The sequence below is a fragment of the Coturnix japonica genome, chromosome Z (assembly GCF_054131305.1).
Source record: "Coturnix japonica strain WE chromosome Z, WE-NBRP24, whole genome shotgun sequence".
Taxonomy (NCBI): domain Eukaryota; kingdom Metazoa; phylum Chordata; class Aves; order Galliformes; family Phasianidae; genus Coturnix; species Coturnix japonica.
Window position 1 is genome coordinate 33,328,977 of NC_140702.1, and position 25,655 is coordinate 33,354,631.

The 25,655-nt window shown below is 41.7% G+C and overlaps 1 long non-coding RNA gene across 1 annotated transcript; it reads left to right on the top strand.

Moving 5' to 3' along the window:
* The first annotated feature begins 10,074 nt into the window (after positions 1–10,074).
* Positions 10,075–17,962, top strand: LOC146753907 (uncharacterized). Its single transcript, XR_014939422.1, has 3 exons — positions 10,075–10,189; positions 10,888–10,990; positions 17,633–17,962. It is a non-coding gene; the product is annotated as an uncharacterized LOC146753907 (long non-coding RNA).
* The last annotated feature ends 7,693 nt before the right edge of the window (positions 17,963–25,655 follow it).

Sequence of the window (25,655 nt, forward strand, 5' to 3'; positions counted from 1 at the left end):
ACAGCAGTGAGCACTGACAGAGCGAGGCAACAGAGCCCGCCGTTGGAGTTTGCGGTCCGTATAAATGCTGGTGGAGAGAAGCGGAGGAGGAAATTCTAGGTAGTTGTTACTCATCTTAAATTATTAGCGTGTTCAAGCAAAGCTCACCTTTCCTGCAGTTTATTGTGCCTAGTAATCAGCAATTGGCAGAGAGGGGTGGCACAGGGTGAAAGGCGCATTTAGAAATTCCAAGCAAAAAATGCAAAAGTTTTACACTGAACTGCCAATTACAGTAGGCCCTTTACAAGGTACATCTTGACAGAAGTATTGATTGAATAAAAGCATCTCAAGGATAGCCATAGGCATGCAGATTGCTCCAGTGCTGGGAACTACACTTCTCGAAAGAAGCTGAAAACAGTATCCTAGAGCAGCTTAATTTACTCCAGTTTTTAAAGTGTCTGTGGGTACTGCAGGGTGTCCTGTCAGAAAGCAAATCCTTTCTGGCAGGAGTGCATACAATGAACAGGAGCAGCGCAGCAGCGCTGTTGAGGGCAGGTGGGCTTTAGGGCTGCCCAGTGCTTCACAGCAGTGATGTCCGCAGTTCAGCATCATCACAGTGAGACTCATGCCACAGTTTCAGCTGTCGTGTTGCCTGCACCACTGCTCTGGTTAAAGTCCTAGAAGAAAGCAGAACTGGGGTCTTAAAAGTCAGAAGTTTACACAAAGTTGATGAAACAGAATATGGTAGTATTCGGTCACTTTTTTATCTATGGGAGATTCTGGGTAGGACCTTGGTAAATAAGGACTACAGGTGGCCCAAGACTGGTACGATCACTTTGAAGCTTCTGGGTCCAGTCTGTGTGGCCCTGCCTAACTATGGGCAGCACTGTGCTGCAGTGAGAGTGGTGCTGGCCTGACTTCTTCATCTTTCCATCTTGCATGCTGTTTGAGGTGTGCTCAATTCTGTGGAAAGTTCCCTTCACATCATATGGATGCACACACCACTTTTTTCAGTAAAGGGGACTTCATGCCTGTGGACTGGGTCTTTACCATGAAAAAGCCGTGTCCAGCAGTTTCCCTCCAAACAACCCCAGGGTATTCTGCAGTCCCCATGGCAGCCAGTTTCCACATGCTGCAAAGCCCAGTTCTGGCAGAGATGTTTTTTTTGGTAAAGACCTCTTCGCCTTGCTCTCAGATCTGCTACTATTCCTTGTCCCTTTCTCTGTATCTTTGTATTTCCTTTAGTACCTTTCTTATACTTTGAGGGAGGAGATAGAAGGAACAGCATTGCTGTTTCTTTTGAAAGATTCTTTTGGCAACAGTGCCAGGGGGTGCCAAGCCATACCCTGCTGTCTGCAGTGGATTTGGTGAGGCTCTTCATCTGGCCCTGTGAATAGCCAGGACCCACCACAGGACAAGGAAACTGCCTTTCACTGCAGAGCACTGTGTGTGGGAAGTGTTGTTGTGTATGTGGTGCAGACCAGGTATCACTTATGAGAATGCTGATGTTTGACATCCCAAGCCCTTCTTCTGCCAATGAAGCACCTTGAATAGTATGATCCTGGCAGTGAGCACAGAGGACATTATACCCCAGCTCTCCTCTCTGGAAGACAGGGAGGCAGTGCAGGCTGGAGGAGCCTCCCAGAAGTAATGAGTGGAGAAAGGTCCTCAAGCAGATGCTGTCAGGGGTTTTCCTCAGGAAGCACTGCATGTCCCAGCAGCAATCCACAGCAACCCTCTAGGAGCTCAGCACAGCCCTCTGGTTCATTTATGAACATTGTGCAACAGCCTGAAAGGCATGCTTACAAACAGTCAGTTTTCCAAGAAGCTCTCAAACTTGTTGAAGCACTCTTAAAAGAAATGGCATTTCATTAGCAATCGGGTAAGAAACAGAATGTAATGGCAAGGAACAATGGCCAATTTTCATAGCAACAGGAGTTTAGCCTCCGTATTGCCCAGCAATGTGGAGTCTGTTCTGACCTGGAAATTCATGAGTAACTGGGTGAATAGGATACATAATGGGAGAGCAGCATTTGCTGATGTTATTGGGGGTAGTCAACAGCAAAAATTGCCAGACCCCAAAGGTCCAGAGTGACCTTATGATAAAGTGATGTGTTCAGTTCCAGGCTGATAAGTGAAATGTAGGAAAAAACAACTGTACTTACACATGCACAAATTTGTCTGAAGTGTTACAGGAGGGGTGTAATTGTGGATAGTTACTTGAAAACACTGTACACTCATTAATTGTAACTGGGAAACTAAATGTTAGGAATGATGAAGTTAAAAAATGAAAATCAGAGCTTATCTCTGGTTGCTTTGCCTCATAATTAAACCTGTAATATGATATAACGTGCTATAATGAACTACAGAAAAGAGCACACAAGATGACAGGATGGTTATAAAAGTTTTCTGGGCAGAGAAAGTGCAAGTTGGCTGGGCCTGATCACTAGTGTGAGGAAAAACACAGTGGAGATAGACAGTTTAATACAAAAGGAAACAAATTTCGAAAAGGATAGTGTTGAACTGAGGAACATGTTGCAGGAGAGAAAAGTAGAAAATGGTTAAATGCACACACAGGTACAGTTCTGATGACTCTTAACCCTAGTGGCAAATGCAGCATGGAACAGAAACTCCTGGGGCAGCACACTTCCATCCCCACAACTAGAGTGGAGTGGATCCTGTCTGTTTTCTTTCCTCTTTTTTTAAAAAAAAACTCATGGTCTTGGCTAAAAGGACAGTCACATAGGTGACAGCATAAACATTGCTTCTGCAGACACAGAAAAACTGATCACTTTTCGGGGGGGGGGGGGGGGGGGGGGGGGGGAAGGGCTGGAATTTAATATGAATGTGGAATAGGAAGATTCAGAACTCTGAGAAGTGGCTCAGGCAAAGCAATGGACTTGGAAGTGACCTAGCCAAGCTGTGTGATCAGTCTGGAGTCTCTCAGCACACTGTGGAAGCTGATGACTTTGTTTCTCGGTCATCTGTGTTAAATGGAGAATTCATAATTAAGTTCTATTATTCAGAAGTGGTTTCTGATTCAACTCACTCAATGAGAGACACATGTATCATTTACTTTAAAGGGTTTTCAGCACAGGCTTGTAAGTTATAAAAGCAGTTTTGGGACTTCTATTTACAAATAGTTAGAGGAATAAAATAAATGTGGTAACTGCCACACAAGCTAAACCACCCTCACACAGAAGATCGTGGTTTTTATACAGAAACACATGTGACATGACTAATAATGTCTTTCTCAGGTACCAGAAGAAAACGTTAACTGTTTTAGATCTTATAAAACTTAGGGTCTTTTGGCTTATCAACATTAAAAAACATTAGTGCCTTGTATTGCTGATGCCTTAGTTAGGAATCCTTACGCAGATCTGTCACTGATTTCATTTCCTGATGCTCCTGAAGTACTTATTCATCACTTGGAAATTCAATCATCTATTTTTTATTTGATTGCTTTAATATGTAAACAAAATGTGAGTGGAGCAATCTTAAAAAAATTGCAGTTAAAAACAGAAGGACATGTATGAAAAAATAGTAAAATTCGGTTGTTGGCAAAAGCAGCATAATGTAGGGATTTTGCTGTTTGAGAGAAAAATAACCAAAACTAACTGAATTCCTTTCAGACTAGCCAAGGACTACTAAGTCATTAAAACAGAAACTTGTTTTTTTTAATGGATAATATGGTAAAGAACTAAATTTTAATTACCAAGGAATGTAAGCAAGCAGATGAGCAGATTAACCCATTTGCCCATGAGGATGGAAATTCATAGACAGTTTTTTGTCAGGCAAGAGTTTTCATTCAAGTGAAAGTCTTGTTTTTAAAGGAATCATAGAATCATAGAATCTCAAGGTTGGAAAGGACCTACAAGATCATCTGGTCCAACCATTCTCCTATCACCATTGCTACCACAAGCCACTATACCATATCTCGTAGCTCACTCAGGTGCCTCTTGAACACTGCCAGGGATGGTGACTCCACCACCTCCCTGGGAAGCCATTCCAGTGCCTAACCACTCTCTGAGAGAAAACTGTCTAAACCTCTTCTGGTATAATTTGCAGCCTTTTCCTCGGGTTGTTTTTTGCCTGGGAGAAGAGACCAATGTCTCAATGTCTTTCTTGTAGTGAGGAGACCAAAACTGAACACAATACTTGAGGTGCAGCTCCACCAGTGCTGAGTACAGGTGGATGATTACTTCCTTGCTCCTGCTGGCCACACTATTTCTAATACAGTCCAGGATGCTGTTGGCCCTCTTGGCCATCTAAGCACACTGTCAGCTCATGTTCAGCCAAGCATCAACCAGCACCCCCAGGTCCCTTTCCTCTTCGCAATCATCCAGCCACTTAGCCCCAGGCCTACAGAACTGAATGGGGTTGCTGTGGCCAAAGTGCAGGACCTGGCACTCGGTCTTGTTGAACCTCATCCCATTCACCTCAGCCCAGCAATCCAGCTTATCTAGATCCCTCTGAAGGGCCTCCCTACCCTCGGGTAGATCGACACTACTTCCCAGCTTGGTGTCATCTGCAGAGTTACTGAGGGCACACTCAATCCCCTCATCTAGGTCATCAATGAAGATGTTAAACAAGATGGGCCCTAGTATCAACCCCTGGGGGACACCACTTGTAACAGATCAGCAGCTGGACTTAACTCCATTAACCACTACCTGTTGGGCTTGGCCCTCTAGCCAGTTCCTTACCCAAAGAAGAGTGCCCTGTCCAGGCCGCAGGCAGCCAGTTTCCCCAGGAGAATACTGTGAGAGACTGTGTCAAAGGCTTTGCTCAAGTCCAGGGAGACTACATCAACAGCCTTTCCCTCGTGTACCAGTCTGGTCACCCAGTCATAGGAGATGAGGTTGGTTAAGCATGACTTGCCCTTTATGAACCCATGCTGGCTGGGCCTGATCTCCTGAATGCTACGCATGTACTGTGTGATCTCACCCAAGATGATTTTCTCCATAACTTTCCCTGATACCAAGGTCAGACTGACAGGTCTGCAGTTCCCTGGATCCTCCTTACAGCCTTTCTTGTAGATGAGAGTCACATTGGCAAGCCTCCAATCCTCTGGACACTGATAGATGTTGGAGAGTCACCCCCACCAACTCCCACAGCACCTTAGGATGGAGCCCCTCTGGTCCCATGGACTTGTGATAGATAGAGGAGGAGCTTTATAACTGTCTCAAACTGAATCAGCAGGGGTGTATTACTGCATAGCATTCCCCCCCAAAAATTGGCACATCCACAGAATACAGAATTAACACTCTTTTTTTTTTTTTTTTTTTTTTTTGGTTAATAATTCCTGTATTCAGAACAGCAGAGTAGCAAAGTAGCAAAGTACCATTCCGAAGAAGCAGGAAGTGTTCTTTGTTTATTATTTTTGTACAAATTTTATCCAGTGAACGTTCTTTCAAAAAGTGCATGAAATCAGCAAACTTGAATCCTTGAATATGTGGATTGCAGATTGAAATAAAAATGCTTAGAAAATGTCTGCTAGATCCCTGTCTGCTGTGTGCCATCATGCAGAGTGACAGGCTTCATTCACTGAAGCATCACTGCTTTGCATCAGGGAAGGATGCAGCCATTTAGATCAAGCATCTTGATGCACTGGGGAGAGGAAAAAAACCACAGAATAAATATGACAACATCTGGGTTCCTGGTACTTGTTGCTGGAAATGGTCCTTTTCTGGCACAGCAAAGAAGCAGAAAACAAGGTAAGTTTCCACCTGAACTCCTACTGAAAAGGTGAATAATCTGTTTTGCAATGCTGAAAGAACGGGCTCTGTGTAATAATGATGCTTAATGGGCAGTATTGAAGTGTCATGGTACTGGGGGCACTGATTTTCCAGCCCTACTTCAGCCCTGCTGAATTAAGCTGTCCACAGCTCTCTGTTTTATTGTTTTCCTGGAAGTGTTTACCTCCTCCAGGTCAGTCTATGGCTTAGTTGATAATCTCCTTTCTAAGGGTCTATGACAGCTGTTCAGGCAGGTAACTGTGGCCATAACTGTTTCAGTGTTTGGGAACCTGGACAAGGACTGCCTCATGCTGCCAGACCCTCATCCATAGATCTGAACAGGGCTGGTCATAGGGCCCCACCCACTGTGTGACCACCACCACCACCCCAGGCACAGCCAGGGGATATTGGGAAATGGAGCTGGAGCTGGATCTCTGCAGCCTGACTGAGCCCAGGGTGAGGTGAGGTGCTCAGCTCAGACTAAAATGTGGTCGCTGGCCCAGGCAGGGACTGTGAATAGGTATGCCAGCTGTGAGTGGCTGGGCCATTAGGATGGCCTGCCCCAAGGCCTTGACATTTAGTCTTCTCTGCTGAACTCCATGAGGAGTCCATGAATCAGAGTTCTGTGGTACTCCATGCTTAAAGACACTGAAGTTTTGTCCTATGTCAAGTTCTCTCAGTTCACCACTGATCTTTCCATTAATGCAACTCTGAAATTCTGTCAAAGCTTATCCTGGAAAGCACAATCCAAGTTGCATACTGAGACTCGTAAGCACCGGTCTGCTCCATGTGAAGGGACTGTATGACTGATTACATCTGGGCACTGACCAGGAAGGACAAAGTTACCACTGACACGGCATGTCAGGAGTCACAAAGGAAAATCATAGCAGGATATGTGGGACTTAATTGTGAAAATCTGACACCTATTCTCTTAACACTGCAAAAATCTGGACAATTTGGTTAGACCTCAGCAGTCCATGCAACCTGGGTCATAAAGAAAGAGATTTAAGATTCTCTTTATCATAGCATACATGCAAATGCAGGCAGCCTGGATTAAGGCTACATATACATTCTCCAATATCTGCTTGAGAAGACTAGGACCCCTCATCAGACAGTTTGCCATTTTCACAGTGGCCATGTGAGGTGGCCATAGGTGGAAAAGAACATAATACAGAGGCCCTTCTATATATTAGTAGTGTGCCAGGCTAATCTGCACCTGGGCTTGCATCTGAACATGCAGGGAGTTACACATAATATGTAATATGTAGTATATTATGTGTAAGTAGGCCAGTTGAGACATGAAAATGCTAGTGGTCTCTGTGATCTTATGCTCTTTGATTCAATATGGGATGTCGTGGAAGTTCTTTACAGAGTGGTTGAAATGCTGGAGCATGCTGCCCAGAGAGATTGTGGATGCCTTGTCTTTGAAGGTGTTCAAGACCAGGTTAGATGGGGCCCTGGGCAAGCTGGACTAGTACCAGATCTGGAGGTTGGTGGCTCTGCCTGTGGCAGAGGGGTTGGAACTTGATGATTTTTGGGGTCCCTTCCAACCTAAGATATTTTATGATTACATGTTTTATGCTTGGACCGAGTGTAAGAAATTAAAAGAGAAGTGGAAGAAGGGAATAGAAGAAATTCTGTACTTTTTAAGAAGGTAATGGACCCAGTTTTCAAAGCCATTGAGCATTCTGATCCCCATTGAGAATAATAAGGGTTGAGAATGCTCAGAAATGTCGAAAAACAGACATCTGTATTGACGTTATAATAATGACTCAAAATTACAATTAAGGAATTATAAAACAAGTATTGTTCAGAAAAGAATCCTTGACCTCTCTCAGAAACCCCGTAATGGTCCCACGTCTCTCTCTCTTCAACATATATTTTCCCTTGTACTAAAGAAAAAATCCTCTCATACTACATAGCATTCTTAAGAGCTGTTATTATTTGATGAAACAAGAAGTTCCCTAGAATCCTTTTGTGCCACTTCTTTGAATCAGAACCTGAGAGCTTCTTAGGAGCTACTGGTGTATTTTTTCCTATTCAACGATTGAAACATTCCAGTAAATAATGGCCATATTACAATAGTCTGCAGATTAAACTGAGGATCAGTTTGAGAGTACCATGTGCCTCAAATGGTGTCATTAGATGGAATGGCATTGATGGATGGCAGAAGAAGACCTTTAGGTGATTGAGGCTGCCCAAAACAATGTATGCATACCCACATGATTCCACATCTGTGTATAAAATAATATCAAATTGCTTTAAAGATTTGAGTGTATTTTTTTACTGATCCTTTTGGGTCTGTATATGGAGTGTAAGTCTGTGCTGCGTAGTAACATCCACAACATAGCTTGGTTACTGGAAGCATTGTTTCTCTGGCATGGGACACTCCTAGATGACTAGCTCTGCTAGTCATATTCTTAGGGGCACACTACTGCCTCTTCTGGACTGTCTGCCACATTTCCATGGATGGAGTCATGGTTTTATGGTTTTTGTTATTGGCATTCTACTTCATAACATCATGTAGTGCACTGGGAGTTAAAGAGTTAATGCACCAGTTCTGTAGATTATCAGTAGTTCTGGGTATACCTGTTTCAGAAGGGAAAAAGAACTATATACTCCAGAGGACTCTTCATTTCTGTTTTCCATTCAGAGGGAAAGATAAAACTTTTTGAAGGTCATGAGATGTCCTCTTTTTTCCCCTTCTGCTAATCTCTGTACTCTGTGTGCTTCCTAGCCATCTCACCTTCAGCATTAGAGTAAGGCCTTCAGTTTTTGGACACTCCTATTTTATTTATTCGCCTCACTTCCAATTATATTGCATTATTTTGTGTTATCTTGCATTCCAATATCATATTTAGTAAATTGGTTTGTTTCTTCTCAGGTCATTGCCACTTTTTTTTTTTTTTTTTTTTTTTCTTTAGGCTCATCTCCCTACCATATTTCCTTTCCCCCTTTACTGGTGGGTCGTTTCCAACAATTGACCCCAAGCCTGACCCTGTCTGGAATGGACCCCATCCTGAGAGAGACACAAACATGGATGCCATGGAGTCAGCTCTCAGATTTACTGTTGCGCCATACTGCTTGAGAGTCACAGTGCTATCAGTCAGCGGCACTGACTGGGCGGTGGCCAAATCCACTCCTGCACTGCATAGGGTGGCTGGTTTGAGTGAGCTGGCCAGGCAGTGGCTGGCTGATTCGGGACCATATTCACTGTCATAGCGCATGGTCTTCCCATTTCATGGCAGATCACAGGGCTGTGCAGCAACAGGGAGTTTGGACTGGCATTCTTTTGCCCCATGTAGCCCCCTCCTGCACTGGGGACAGGGTCAATTTGCATGAGCATTTTTATTTTCTTGCTTGGGATTTTTACAGTCCCTTTGTACATGACTGGGTTCCCCACAGTTGTTATACTTCATGCTGTTCCTGCATCGAATTGGGCTGCCAGCATATCTGCTAGCAAGGCCATTTTATGACTTTCTGTGCGTACATCTTGACAGGCTTTAATCCTGTCAGTAATGGATGGATCTGCATTCTTTAACGATTGTAAAACCTTTTGACAGTCCACATTTGTGTTTTCTACTGCTAATTGCTTAAGCAAAGCATCTCGGGCAGCCTGATTTCCTACTTGTCTCTCTAGAGTATTTTGTAAATGGTCAAGAAATTTAATGTCAGGCTCGGCAGCCTCCTGCTTGACTGATATAATTGAGGCATTAGACACATTAGTATCAGGTGTCCAAGGAATAGCACACAACACCAGTCTTAACTTGTTCAAGGCACTACCTGTCCATCTGTGCCTGGGCCTAAGGTGTTGCCCAGACACCCCTCTCCCATGAATTCCTCCATGCCAATATGATTTAAGTTAGTCAAATTATTCATAGCCTGGATGGTAGCCTGATCTCGGTATTCAGTCATAAATGCGGTGTACTGCATGGGAGATGAGATCGTTCTTAACAAGATTTTCCAGTCATGAGGGGTCATAACATAACTGTCACCAACTGCAACCAAAAGATTGTATGTAAAGGCAGACTGAATTCCATAGTCTCTCACTGACTTCCTTAGCTCCTTTACTGCCTCATAAGGCATGAATTCCCACTGGGAGGGGGCGGGGAGAGGAGGAAAGGGGTTGATTTGGATAATATAGCACAGATAAAGCCCACAAAGTATCAGCATCACCCTATAATATTGTATCTCCTCTGCACTGCTCCCAAGCACCCAGGTACGCTGTAGAAAAATCCTTCTTTCCTGCATCCTTCAAATTATTATCATGAAGGAAAATGATCGGCTTGTCCTCCAGATCTACTGGACCAGGATCAAAAAGCTCCTCTGGTTCCAACCCGCCCCTGTCTTTAACCAAGTTACACGCACGCTGCAGGGACACAGCAGCAGCTGACGCAGACGCGGAGGAGGGCGGCAGCGTCACGGCGAGCGACGTGGGCAGGGCGGAGAATGGGAGCGACTCAGCTAGAGTCGAGGTTGGAATGTAGGGCGGCCGTGCGGGGGAAGGACAGGGGGCTGGTCGTGATTTCTCCCCAGCCTGTTGGGGGGCCGGAGTCTCGGACCGCCTCCGGGCAGGGCCTGCCCTCTGCACCGAGGGGCCGTGGTGGGTGTGGGAGGGAGGGCAACAGAGAACAGTCAGAAGAAATTCTTCCTTGTTGAATTTGTTTTAGCCCTTCCACTACTTGGTGCCAAACAGACAAAAGTTTAGCAGCTTTTCTGTCCCCAGTAATAGAAACCTCCAAGAGTTTTATGTCAATTTTATCCCAAAGCTCTCCATCAAGAGAGAACCCAGTTTTCAGAAATTCAGGGACGTTTTTGCTGCAACCTGGAAATAAGTCCACATTCTGTGTTAATCTGTAACTGGTTAGAAGAAAGACTTCAACTTTCATATACTCCGATATATTGATTTTGGATGATCTCACTAACATTTGTACAGCAAATGCTTTTAGAGTGCTTACAACCATGCCTTTGGCCTAACAGATGATTATAGAGTATCATGAGGGGCATTATTACTTATTGACCCTTGGGAAACAGCAAAACTGTGGAAAAGGAGAAAAAAGGAATGTGCTGGCAGTGGATGTGATAGGCAATGCCAGCATGGCATCCCCTGCTTCAAAGTGCACTTTTCCTCTCTCACCCACCACAGATTCTCTCTTGTTTTTATTCCTCTCAGGGTCTGAAGGGTATTTTCCATCTGAATGCCATATCCGTGTGGCCAGTGAGTGATACAGAGCCCAAGTGGAACACCTGCTTGGAAAACAGAATGAACTAGCAAGGTTAGCTCTCTTAGCATGCATCTTTCTCTAAAGTAATGCATGATCATATTTTAAAAATGCTCATTAGTGGGATAGAAGAGAGTTAATCATTCCATAAGACAGGGTCATCCCTTTGCCTGGGATACCTTTCCAGGTTTCATCTTTGCAATTTAAGAAAAGGCTAATTGATAGACTAGTAGCATGATAACTGAACATTACTAATACATCAAAGGAGCTATTCCCATAGATTCCAGCATTGGTAACATCAAATCCTGTTTAATTCGCATACGATCTATTACTAAAATAGAAGCACACAACAACACAGATAATGCCTAATAATTCTAATTCTTGAGAATGCATTGGTAACACAGGAAAAATCACCCACTATGTCATACCAATACTAGTGTTATTTGTAATATAACAAATTACAAAGCAATACCAGTAAGTAAGAAGCACACAGTCCCAGTCACTATGAAGGCTGGATGCTATTTTCTGCTTTGATATGAGGCCAAACATATTGTGCTGGAACCCACATAGGGCCAGTCCCTGACGATCTTGAGACACTGGACATATCTACAGCTCAGCATCATCCACCAAGCTCAAGAACATGTCCCCTTTGAGAGAACAGTTTTTCATTATCAACCGCCAATGGCCTCTTGGGTCTCTTGGAGTAGCACCCTGACCGTGCTCATTCCTCTTCTCCATAGCTTGAACCAATGTATTAGAACTGATTGAAATGTGTCACACTTCTTTTAGTATTCAAGACAGCAGGTCCTCTGTCTCCTCCCTTCCCTGTGCCTCTCTCCTCTGGATCCACCCATCCCCTGGGGAGGGTCCCCAGTCATAGGCATGCTGATATCCGCCAGAAGAGGGTGACAGAGGGGCACAGCGGTGGGAGACCCAGAATGATCCCTGGAGCATATGGGTTATCATCTGTAAACAGAGCCCGAGGGTTACCTGTCACTAATCAGGAAAGCCCAACTCTGCCGCTCCATCCCACTGGACTGGCAGCTCAGCTGAAACCACCTCTATGTTATCCCTCAGTTTATTCTAGTCCACTGCGCTAGGGGACCCGCATATAGCCTCTACTGTAGCTGCCCACACACCCTGCACCTCCTGAATCTTTTGGAGGTAAGAACATAAAATCCCCCATGTCAGAATATGTTGGAGCACTGTCTTGCTCCCTGCCTCAGCAGAAAACAACAACTCCGTCCCTGCTGCCTGGACTTTCTCCAAGTTCATAGCCTGTGCGGCAGATCCCAATAAGACCTTTTGAAACATCCATTGGATGAGCCCCCCTGTGCTGCTGGAGGAGAGCAAAACCTCTACCTCCCAAGCAAGCACCTTCAGTACCTTAACTGTATCCTCGATGGATGCTGTCAACATGGTTAGGCCTGGATTACCCCGAGCCCTGCTCACACTGGCACACTATCCTTTACACTGCTTATCATGTCTGCTATCACTACAGTCACAGTGGGGTTACCATTTGTTATTTCCAGCAATTGACCCTGGGCTGGAACCCGTCTGGAATGAACTCTGTCCAGAGAGAGACACAAACATGGATGCTGTGGAGTCAGTTCTCAAATTTACTGTTGAACCACACTGCTTATATAGCAGCATGGCTTCTGTGCAAGCACGTCCTGTACACCCATTTACTCAATTCCATGTGCACCTGCCCCTACCCACCCCCAAAGTCCTATCTTGCTGACAGCTCTTGTGCAATAACTCAGTTCCATTCAGTTAATTTCCATCCTTCAGTTAATCTTGTTCCCCAACACTGGGACATCGTTCTGTGGGTCCCTCCACCCCACTAGTCACAGAACCAGGCTGAACCATCCCATTAACGGTTGACAGTTGACAGTTAAAGAGAAACCTGTCCTTATTGCATTCAGTACACATAAGTTGCTTTATTTACACAAAGCTGTTCTCTGGGGCTGTTGTATCATAGAATTATAGAGGGATAGAATATCTTGATTTGGAAGGAACCTGCAAAAAGCACTGAGTCCAACTCCGGATTCCATATGGAACCACCGAAAACTCATGCGTATGTTGTCTAAATGCTACTTGAGCTCCAGTAACTTGGGGTCATACCCACTGCCCTAGGGAGCTTGTTCCATGCCCACCACCCCCTAATGAAGGACCTTTTCCTAGCCTCCACCTGACCCCCTCCTGACACAGCTCCATGCCTTTCTCTCTGGTCTTGTTGCTGTCACCAAAGAGTATAACTCAGCACAGCCCCTCTACTACCTGTGAGGAGCTGTATGCTGTATCCCCTCAGTGTTCTCAAGACTGAACAAACGAAGGGACCTTAGCTTCTCCCCATACATTATGTTCTCTAAATCCTCCTCCATCTCTGTAGCCCTTCTTTGGACAGTCTGATAGCTTTATGTCCTTCTTATATTGTGGCACCCAAACTTGCACATAGTGCTCAAGGTGACACAGCTGCAGAATGGAGAAGTTGGACACTCCCTTCCCTCAACCATCTAGCACTGCTGGGCATGAGGGACCTCAACTTGCTGTCAACCAGAACCCCCAGAACCCTTCCTATGGGGCTACTTTACAGTCTGTGCATATACCTGGGGTTGCCCCAATCCAAGTGCAGAATCTGGCACCTGTTCTTGTATTTGGTGAGTCCCCAGTACTCCAATTAGTTAATGTCTCTCTGCACCCTCCATCCTGTTGAGGGAATAATTGATTACTCCAATTTTAGTATTGTCTGTAGTTATTTAGTATACAAACAACTCTTGTAGCTATTGATCTATACTAGCAATCACTACATGCCTTAAGAGTTTCCAGTCCATTTTGCCAGGTTGATCTTAGGAAATTTTTTTACTAGGTTGTTAGCAGAGAATGCTATCCTTAAACTGTGGTTAGGTCTGCCACTCATCTAATTTTCTTTCATATATCGCCTAGCAGTTGATTCAAACTGAGTGATATAAGTCTTTTTTTTTTTTTTCACATCAACAGGGAGATTTCTGCTGATAATAATAATTTTTGTATTATTTCTATTTTCTAAGTCTCTTTTTCATTTACAACTTCCCCTTTCTGTTCTTCTTTTACTCTTCAGATTTTCAAATATGTTTTTCTGTAGATCAAGTTCTCCAGCTCCAGTATGCTCTTTTCCTATTCAATATGTTGCATTAACTATTCCTATATTTGTGTATATTCCTATAGCTCTGCTTTCTATTTTTGAAATCTCTCATATAAATCTTATTATGTCAGTATTCAAACTCTCCCCAACTTCACCTTGTTCACACTCATTTCATAGAATCGTAGAATTATATAGAGTTGGAAGGGATCCTTAAAGGCCATCTAGTCCAACTCCCCTGCAACAAACAGGGACACATACATCTCAGTCGGGTTGCTCAGACCCCTGTCCACCCTGTCACGGAGTTATCTCTAGATCTGAATCCGTGACAGAAGCACAAGCCAGAAAAAAAAAAAAAAAAAGAAAAAAAAAAGAAAAAAAAGACAAAAGACAAGAGAGAGAAGGAAAACTACCCTACCTTTTGCAGCGCTGCCGGCCATGGGTGGGCCATGCACTCCAGGAAAGGGGGAGAGGGAGAACAGTTGGGAGATAGTGAGAAGGGAAGGGAGATAGAAGAAAGGCAGCTATCTGAGGGGGAATGGTAATTTATTAAATCCAACAAAATCAAACAAAATGAGAGAGAAAAGAGTGCCCATAATATGAGATCTTACACTAGTTGACTGCTGGGGAAGCATGTGCTTTTCTCTGCAGCAAACCAAGAGAGCGAGTAAGCAACAAGGAGAACCACTGGTGTCCTGCCAGGAGCTTCACCTTTCTTCCTCTGTAGGCCAGGTCCTCCAGGAATGCCACTGCTCCCTTCCTCTCTGGGAACCCAAAATGCCCAAAAAAGGCAGTCCACAGAACCAGAACATTAACTCTTTAACTCCTACTGTTTTACACAATGTTCTGATGTGGAATACCAACAACAAAAATCACAAAACCACAACAGATCTGAACTTCACAGGGTAGCAGTCAAAGTCCAGTGTGTCTGGGAATGCATGATGACACATGAGGATGGCACTGAGGTGCTGTATCCAGAATGTTTTATTAATAATAGTGTATTAGATAATAGACGATATTTTGGCCAACACTGACATACTCATTCAGGCTTCAAGGCACAGACTACCTGTGCAAGTTACACAGAGAATAAGCAAGAGAATTTCAGTAAAGCACTTTCCCCTGTATTTCCACTCTCAGAGCATCTCTCCTCTATTGATAGTAACGCAAACTGCATTCTCTTGTGCTGCCTCCAGACATGATTGGCCTTGTCCTAGAAGGCAAAGAAAAAACACATGGCAATGGCTGTTGCAGAAATACATTTTTACAGCATTCCTTTTTATCTGAAGACTTGAGATATTTGGTTAAGAAACTAGTTCTGTTAGTTTTATACAAATAAATCAAAACACTTCATATATTTACTCACTTTTTAGAAGCAGAACATGAGGATTTCTTCTTGTAAATTGTTAGTTTGATTATGATCCAGAAATGGCAGACCTTGCATTCTGACTGCAAAGTGATCTACACTTGGTCTAAGCTTCACTTAGTGTATGTGAAAGACATTTTCCTGCCTGCTGGAATCCACACTCCCTGGTTTTAATATCTTACTCTTTGAAGCCTACTTATGCACATAAAAATGAAATTTTGACAGTGCACTTACTCTACATACCTTCTGGAACCCTGCAGTCCTTTGAAGGGCAGGGAGAGATGAAGGAAAGACTGAAATAAAAGTGTGGTGCTCTTTCTGACATCTTCTTCCAACACAAATTTTTTGCAATGACCCTGCACAAGACTAAATACTATTAAGAGAATACTTACTACCAGAATCCTCCTACATAATGTACACATGCAACAATTCCTGAGTGAGCTTCTATATTATTTTAATTGCTGCTCAGTGGTTTTCAAAATGTGTTTTGATGCCATACCTTTACAAGTGCTGATTCTGTAATCCCAGTGAAAATAGCTGCAGTATTGTACATCCACGTGTGTGCATCTTATAATTTTTACATTCTTTTAGTTTCTGTTCCGTGTGGTTAGTCAATAGGTTGCATTTAGAAGAATCTGAGAAAACAAATATTTTTTACATGCTTGTTTGGCGAGCTTTCAGTTGAACCTTGGTTCTCATTCTATCAGTTAAAGCCCTCTAATGTATGACCAACTTAAAATAGTGTGGCTTAAAATAGTTTGTTTGATATCAGTTCTTCCTGTTAAAAGTGCGGAGAATCAAGTATGACTCCCTAGCACAGAAGAAGAAGAAATGATGCAATGTCTATAATGCTGTTGTTGAATGTGGCATCATTCCAGGTATACCCATGTGGCTGCTGTGTAATAATAACAGAACTGAAAAACTTTCCCCATGAATGCAGTGCTATGGGTCATGTAAGGCTGCAAAGATAAATCATCTTTATATGCTTCTAATACAAGCATCTGCTCCTTGTCTCCCTGTTTCTCATGAGAGTTGGAGAAATGCATTTCACTAATTTAGTATCAACAGATAATGTAGTCTTCGAAGCATCATGTAGCAGTGAAGCAATTCCCATTCAGGAAATTGTGACCAGAATATGTGAGTAGATTAAATCTATTTCAGAAAAGGGAAGAGTGTTGACCCACTCAGATGTGCGTTTACAGTTCTCATGATAATCATAGGAAGTGTATCTCAACAGATTCCACTACAGAGTAGAATAGTAACAGAAGTATAACAAAGTACAGCAGACTGGGGAGAAAGCTACTGTGAATGGACTGTGTCACAGCTGCAGTAGGGAAATGTGTGTGTGAGTGCATGCACAGTGGAGTAAAAGTTCTCCTGAGCATACTGCATCTCTCACAAAGACAAAACTAGAAGGATGCGCTGGCAAGTATGGTCTTTTGAAACTGATCTTTTGTGTGTTTGGGTTTTCTTTTTGCCCACCCCCCATTTTTTTCTATTGAATACACTGTTAACTCTTGTGTTGTGCTTTTCCTTGAGTTTTGCAAAAACTGTGATGCTCATCGGTTCCTCTGTGTGTATAGTGAACGTCTTCATGACAGCCATTCACAAATCCTTCATTAAGAAATCAACAAAATGTCAGATGTATCCTTTGAGGATCATTCCTGGAATTGCTGCTCTTTCTGAAGAACTGCATCCACTTGACCAAAATTAAATGAAATGACATTTGCATCAGAATGAAACTGTAGTCCTGTCACAGTGATCAGGATCTCTGAAAGAAGATCCAATCACCATCAGGAAAGTAACAGACTCTGGTTATAATTAATTGGTTACTAACTGGTTTGCTGTAAGTTAATACCATGGGACTGTGGGGCTAAGTATATGCAGCACTGCTTTCCTGTATAAATGAACTGGCTTTTCCCCAGAGAATGTTAAGGTTTTCACAGTGAAAATCACTGAATAAATTGCTGAGAAGCCTCTATTTATGTACAGGGAAGGTTATTCCCCCTTCCAGTTTTAAAATATATTTAATGTAAAATATTAGCTAATGTTTAAATAGAGCATCCTGAAATATCTACGATACCATGAACTTTAAAAAGTCTGATCTGCATTTTCTGGTCACTAGAGGAAGATCTGTGCTCAGAGACACATATAGCATTGAGATTCTTCCATTAGGTCTCAGCCAGTATATTTATACTTTTTTTTTCTACAGCTTAAGAATCTTCAACATCACCTTGGCACACAAGGGGTGGACGGGATCTCAGTGATCTCAGCCAACAGGTGTTGGGAGAAGAGGCTAAGAGGGACAGAAGTCCATTAGCGAGTCAGGTGAAGAATGAAGCCAGTATTCTCAAGGCAGACCCAGACAGGCACTTAACCACTTGCTCATGTGTAAATTTGGCTCTGAAGATGCTGAATAACATGCACTAAAACACCAGTATATTTGGATTAAAAAAATGTTATGTATCGACACATCTTTATGCAGAATACCTCAGACTGATCAGACAACAAAGTTTAATAAAAAGACCCTACTTCTAAAATCTATTTTTTTTTCTGCAATAATTCAGAGGTGTTTTCTGTTTATGTGTTAATCTAAAGGCAAAATTACCTTATGTTTTAATCACTGAAATATTTTGTAAACAGTGTTGGACAGCTGAAAGGTTCTGAGATGTTTCTGTTTGCAGAGTATTTTCTTTTTGTGTAATTTTTCACATAACCACTAGATCCCTGTTGTGTCTGAATTAAAAGCACTGACAGTTCCACTGCATCATTTTAGTTTTATTTAAAAGCAATAAGCAATGTATTAGATGGTAGAGAGAAGTTGTTAAAAAACAAGATGCAAAAAATTGATTTACCTTAGATCTAATTGCAGTGTTTGAGCAAACCATGTCAAGATACTCCAGCCAAGTGTAAAAATCTGAAGCATCTTCAATGACTGCATGAAGTACACGTGAAAATAACTAGTATGAGGCACAGCACAGTGCTGCACCTCATAGGTAGTGATGCATATTGCCACCCAAGCCAGAGAATTTTATCTCCTTGGGCCCATTGCATTCTTCTAGGTCTTCAGAGGGAATACAACCACAGCTCAGGGGTAGCCTTTTCTCCCTGGGCTTCTGGAACTGGATGTGGTGGCATGACAGAGCTGTGCACCCTCCTAGGCCATCCTGGAACAGGCAGTCAGCCATGTCATTGACTCTTGAGTGTGGCCCTGTCCTGTCTAGAGGAGAGCAAACATGCTAGTCTCACTATCAGCACTGTGCTTGTTGTCTTTATATAGCTCACAGTACAGGAAGTGGCATCAATCAGCAGCCATGGGCCTTTCAGGGAAATGTGCGATGGGCTTGCTACAGTTTCTCTGACATAAATGTTTTTGTGTTGTGAATTGCTTTTGTTATTTTTTGGAGGAATAATTTTTGTTCTAGTGACGACTACGTGGAGTATGACCAGAAAGTCCATTTGTTCCTCAGTGAACTATAGACACAGGCAATGTAAAGGCTGCATGATGTGCCAAGTGGTAACAAATTCCAGGTGGAAAACAATTTCAGCAGAGTATCTTGCTTCCTGGGAATGTACTCAAAGTAAATATTTAAGGAATTTGATTTTGGAATGAAACACAGATGCTGCAAACTTAAGCTTTGTGCTTGGGCCAGCCCTGGACACAGGCCAGCTGGAATAACCCTCTAAATGACTCTGAATATCAGAGGACTGTGGAATAAATAATGAGAAGGAGCACAAATCTCTAATGCAGCATAAATACTGGCTCCACTGTTAGCAAGCAAATGTTAGCAACGGGAAGCTTCAAAAGCTCCTTCATGGGGTCCTGGGAAGAAGAATTTCCTCTTGTATTTTTGTAAGCTGAACTGGTTCACATAAAAGTGAGGCCCCCAGGAGCATGCTTACTTTCTCTTTTGGGAATTCCATTGGGAAACTGTACTTACTTTCATCTAAAGCAGCTGTATATGTGGCTGCTAATTCCATGCTTTGGGAATGCTGTGGGCACATGGTATCCTTACCACATATGACTGGGCACTGCAAGCTTTCAGACATGTTTGCAACAATTTTGAGTGATGTGGCTCACAGATCATTTGCATCTTGTCTTGTTATCCTGACCCTGCTGTCAAGCTGACTGTATCTCTTACTTCTGCTGCAATGATCAAGGGCCATGCAAATGAGGTAATGCAGCGCTAAGCTTGGGCAACCAACCAACCCTGTATATACAGTTTTTTCTTCAAAATTGTCCAGTCTTCATATTTAAAATCTCTTTTCAAAATTAAATACATATTTCAGTGAAGCTATAGGTGAGTTTGGAAGCTTTGGCAGTGTGAAGAAATACTCACAAGGAGAAGCTGATGGATCAAAGCCAAGCAGCACCCAAGAGCAATATGCTTTGAAATAAACCATGTTGCTGCCTGCTCGTCTGTCATCCCCACATGGAATGCAAGCTCCAGGTGCTGGGGTCATTTTCTGAAAAAGTCACATCAATTACTTCAGCATAAAGTGTTCAGTACCTTCTGGATCCAGTGCACTGTTCGCCTCTCTCTGTGAATGATTATGGCTTTTTCCTACATGGCTTTGGAATTCAGAAATGTGAAATGAACCAGTTTTCCTTGTTGCTTCCAGATGGAAAATTATTAAACAAAATGTTTCTAATTCAAGCTGGATCCAGGGCACTGTGAAGTAAATTCATATGTAGTATGCTTTCCATTTTTGACCTTGAATTTTTTTGGCAAAGAATATGGAGTAAACAGACAGTCTATATCTTTTGCCTACAGTTTTGTACATAATGTATCACTCATTGATAAATAAATGAAAACAAGTATGGAAGAAGGAAGAAATTAAAACATCATCTTCTAATTCTGAATCATGTTCAAAACTAGGGAAATAAGAAAAATAGTAGAGGCAATATTTTCAAAGCACTTAAATAAAATATCAGCTTATGTTTTAGGATTCACTGAAGACACGAATGATACAAGAAAGTGTCTATTTCTCTTAGTTTATTGTACAGTGAAACTAAAGGAAATATATCTCGATTTGGTGCCTGAGGCTAGATGGGATAAATATGGACTTTCAGACCATCTTTTGCAAAAGAGAGCGATACAAAAACTCATTGTAACAACATTTTAAGTTGGAACTTAGAATGAGTTCTAAGTTGAGTGTGTTCTCAGTTGAATTCTAACTCAAATTCTAGTGGTTGGTGACCTTGCCTGTGGCAGGGGGGTTGAAACTAGATGATCATTCTGGTCCTTTTCAACACAGGCCATTCTGTAATTCTGTGATTCTGTGGCTACATTCATGCTGTGTGGACAGTACCTTATTCCAAAATCCTGCACCACTTTGCTAAGCAAATCAGTTTGGTTGAGTAGCAGCACTGATGTGGTCATATTGCTTCCAGTTTCATATCCTTTCGAGTATGAACATTTCTGTCAGGCAATATAAACTGATTTCTAGCTCTTATGTATAGTTTCTGTTATTGAGATTTTAGAAGTTTTAAGACATATTGCTAATAGAAGAAAATTAAAAAGTAGCATGAGATATCCTCCCACAAATATTATAGAAGGTACAAGAGACTTGTATTTTATGAAACTTTAGTGGATAGGAAATAAAACAACAGTTGTATTTTTTTGCAAGATATCATCTCATCATCACTTGGCATGGAAGTAGATGTCCTTTGATAGAACAGAGTTATACTGTAATACTGACAGTGTTTCCCAAAAGCAGAGTTTTAGAAGCTTTCTACAATATCCAGTCTCATTTTACTTCTACAGGAAGTATTTTGGCTAATTGAGTGCATGCAATGAGCAGCCACTTCCAGTTCTTATTTAGCATCTAGATAAGAATCCAGTATCTTATCTAGCTTCTACTAGTTTCTTTACATGATTCTGGGGAATAACAGAGACACATCCAAATGCTCAAATTTTACTGCTTATTTTGGAAAGAAGCCAATCCTGTACTTCTGGCTATGACTGTACAGAAATGACCAACAGGTTGGACTTCCTCACAAATCTGGATGAAAAAGACTTGTCTTACATCATTCTCCAGACTGCTAAGAGCAGTGTTAAGTATGGGCTCTGGTTACTTACAATGCACTCATATGAGTAAATTCTCCTCTCAAGTCTCATGGGTGTGTTGCCATCTGCAAACAGATACCAGGTCTGTGAAGCTTCACTTAGTATAAAAAGGGTTCCTAGTTTTCAAGTCCTCACAAGAACCAAACATCTAGCTGGAAATCCCATATGCATTTTTCTTCAGACTCTTAGCAGCTACTGAGTTCATAAATATAAAGCCCATACTTTTCTGCCTTTACATTTTAGCACTGTATGGGCAAGAATGATGTAGGTAGCTTGCTGCCAAATTTGTGCTCCATCACTGTAGACAATTAGCTGAGCTGGTTGGTTTGGGAGGTCAGACAGTTAATTTGTGTCACACACAAGCATGTGTTCATGCATGTGTAGTTGTCCAAAAAACTTGTTAAGCAGTATTCCTGTAGTAGATCTGTCTTAGTTTCATCTGAGATGGATTTTTTTTTTTCTTCAGAGTGTCTAGTATGATTATATGTTTTGGTTCCAGGACAAAAACAGTGTTGATAACACACCAGTGTTTATAGCTGCTGCTAAGCAGAGTTGTATACAGCTAAGGCCAGTCACAGCAAAGTGCCCAAGGAGCTGGGAGGGAACAGAATTAGGACAGCTAACTTAAACTGGCAAAAGGGATATTCCATACCATATGACATTAAGAGTTTTAAGGAGTGGGAGTTCATCTGTCTCTCTTCCACCACGTGGGGGGATAGCTAGGCATTGGTTGGGTGGTAGTGAGCAATTTCTTGTGTATCACTTGTTATATACATTCATCTATATACAAATATATACATATATATAGTCATAAACTTTATCATTTTCATTTTCTCTATTTTAGTAAATAGTTTTATCTCAGTTCACAAGTTCTACTTGTTTTCCTTCTCAGTTCTCTCCCCCATCCCACTGGGAAGTGGTTGGAATACTTCTGTGTGATTCTGAGCCATTTGAGGTTAAACTACAGCAAGATGTTTCTATCTACATCAACCACAGTGGAACAATCTCAGGAGGTGATGCACTTATCTTAGGCACTCCAGTTAGCTGCTCAAAAACAAGCTTCCTTGTAACACCACTAATTTGGTATATTAAATCCAAAATATGTTTCTCCTGCAAGGCATTGAAAACCCTAATACAAATAATATGAAATGCAGAGTGTAATTTAGGTGCAAGGAAATGGCTTCCTTTCCAACCCCCCTCTAAGGACCACTTCACCTGTCTGTAGAAGAAAAGATTTTTAAAAACATGTGGGTTTCAGACCAAATAGAAATTCCCATCCTGGGGTTTACAAAAATGCAGCAGTTCATAACTTTATCCTCTTGGCACATGGCCTTTCCAGTTTCAAGGAGCAAATGATGTTAAAAGGATGTCAACACGGAGAGCATATGTACACATAGATTTAAGTAAATTGCAGGAGTGTTTTAATTGCCAAACAGTAATTCTTCATATAGACAGGAAGCTTTTAACTAATGTGAAGTTTAATTGAAATCCAAACAACATTAATCCTCTCATGTAAGTATATTGTGCTCATGTGGTAATGCATAATTAGTGATTTAAATGGTTTTCTCATTTCTTTACACACACTGAGTGTCACACTGGAATCCAGAAAAGAATGTTAGATTTTCCAGAATCTTCTGAAGGCAAAACTCGCAGTAGTTAGCAACTTTTTTTTTTTTTTTTTCCCACCAAGTGATTCAACATCGCCTGAACAACTGTGGCTGTACAAACCATTCTCTGAAACTGATTCCTCTGGAGTGATCTTCCTTCACGGATGGACTTTTGTTTTCTAGAGAGGAGAAAAAAAAAAAAAAAAAAAAAAAAAAGATGGATGCCTTAGTTATCTACAAGCAGTCTAATCTACCTAATGACTCTCCTAAACCACTCATCTGGTTCAGAATGTGAAGGGTACTCAATTATTCAACAAAATGGTTAAATCTGTGGTAAATATGCATAGTCACTAATGAAGTGTATTTCCCCTGGGTATTTTTTAAGGAGGATTCAGACTGGCAGATGTTTACCACATCCTTTCTGGGTTTGTTTTCTGAAGATTTTTGTTGTTGTTTTTGCGACACTGCTTATGCTTATTCTCAAAATGCAGCTCAATGGCTTTATTGCTTTGCTGAAGTTGTAACTGAGTGACAGTGAAGTAAGTCAGGCATGAAAATGCAGGTATATTCAAATCAAAGCTTAAATTCCTATAACATTTCTCTGTTTCAGTGTGAAAAAGCCTTGTGGAGAGAGAGAGGTGAGAGGAGTTTATTCAGAAGCATGAAGTTAAATTTAGCATCTTGACTGAATTCTGTTCACAGGGATTGTCCAGGGACAAGAAGAACAGATTTAAAGAGGAATGCAATGTCGGGTGATTTTGCATAACAGTTAAATATTGTCTCAAATTTATCTCTTTGAAGGCAGGGACTATGAGAGCATACTTAGAAAGGGTCCTCAATATCTTGAAAGTCTGATACATAACATAAAGAAATCTCTTGGAGAAGGTCTGATGTGTAGACAGAAATGAAAAAGGTTTTGCTTCTCTTTACTGATATTTAAAGCTTATAGAACTGTTGTCCATATTTTGTGTGTTCAGGCCACTTCTTATGTTTTACTTTATTTTAGGTTTGTGTTAGAAATGACTTCTGAGTGAAAAACACCATTATTGATTCATATTAATTTTTTAATGCTGGACTCCTGGGCCACTTGTATGCTACCTGATGTCTCTTCATGATTTTTAGGCATAAAATGAAATACAATGTATACCCACTGAGATGTGGATGTACATCTCCTGCACAGGAGATAGCAAGGTAGAGATCCATGTGCTACAGATGACTCCCAGAGAGGGACAATGGGAAGAGTAGTCAGTGCCCACGGTTCCTGTGACTGGATCACATGGTACTGCAAATTAGACCCTATTCCTCTACCTGCTCTCATGAGGTCTCTCAGAATGAGGGCAGATTTGCAGTACTGCATCAGAATGCCAGTGTCACAGGGACAAGCTTAGTGGAGTAAGTGGAAATGGATAAACATTCTCAATCTTCCCAGGAATCCATCAGAAAGAAGAAAAAATGTATGAAAAAGAAGTCTGTAAATAATTCAAACTATTCCTCATTCTATGGATTGGGAAAGTTCAGTGATAGAAGCAGACTTTTTAGAGAACCTTCATTTAAGACATCTCATTTGATGCCTTAACATTTACAGATACTTGCTTTGAGGGCTATTCATCAAGGTTGAATTCCATCTATTGCATGCTAACAAACTGAGATGTTTTTAATATACATTAAATTTCTGTACAAAGAGAAACAGTGCAATTAGAAACTCATGTAAAAAAATGATGATTTTTCTTATTTCCTGTGGCATCTTTCAGTGGGAAAATATTTTTTCACACAGTGTTTTAAGGATATTAACTCTCTTTGTTGTGGAGGGAAGAACTTTTTTTTATATGTGGTTGTTTTTTTATTCTTGTATTGTATTCTTATCATTACTTACTGTTTATGTTGCAGTGGTGCCCAAAGACTCCAAAAAATCCAGCGGCTCTTTTGCACTAAGGAAAAAATGGGGAGAGGAGGGCAGCCTTTGGCCTGAAAGGCTGGTGTACCAGTTTCTGTTTGCTCTTTTTCATCTTATGGAAAAGTGTATTTGAGAGCTCAGCTTCACTGTTGCTATTAAATTCAGGCAGGCAGGAGAACATGTAGCCAAAGGCTGGCAAATTACAATGAGTGACAATATGCATTACCCTTCAGCTGTGGGACAGTACAGAAAGATAAAAAATACAAGGAGAAACAGAATTTCCTATATAGATAATAAAAATGCCCATACTGTAATAGCTATGTATTGAGCAGATGCCTAGGAGGAGAGAGAAAGTGACAAAGGCATTCAAATTCATGGTATTCTTGGTCATTTGGCAAGTGAAACCTACGCAACACAACATTGGGCACTATTTTGCAGTGAAGCAGAAGTCAAAGGAATTACCCTTGTGGAACACAGCAAGATGTGGTTCACAGACCAAAGGAAAATGCCTTGGAAATACAGAACAGCACTGTGTAAGAAAGAGGAATAAAATAAGAAAGGCTATGCATCTGAAAAGAATCATGATCTTATTGTCTTTAATGATTTGTTTTGGTTTTCTGTGTCATCTGAATTCTTACATCAGGGGGTAACATGCAGGTGGAT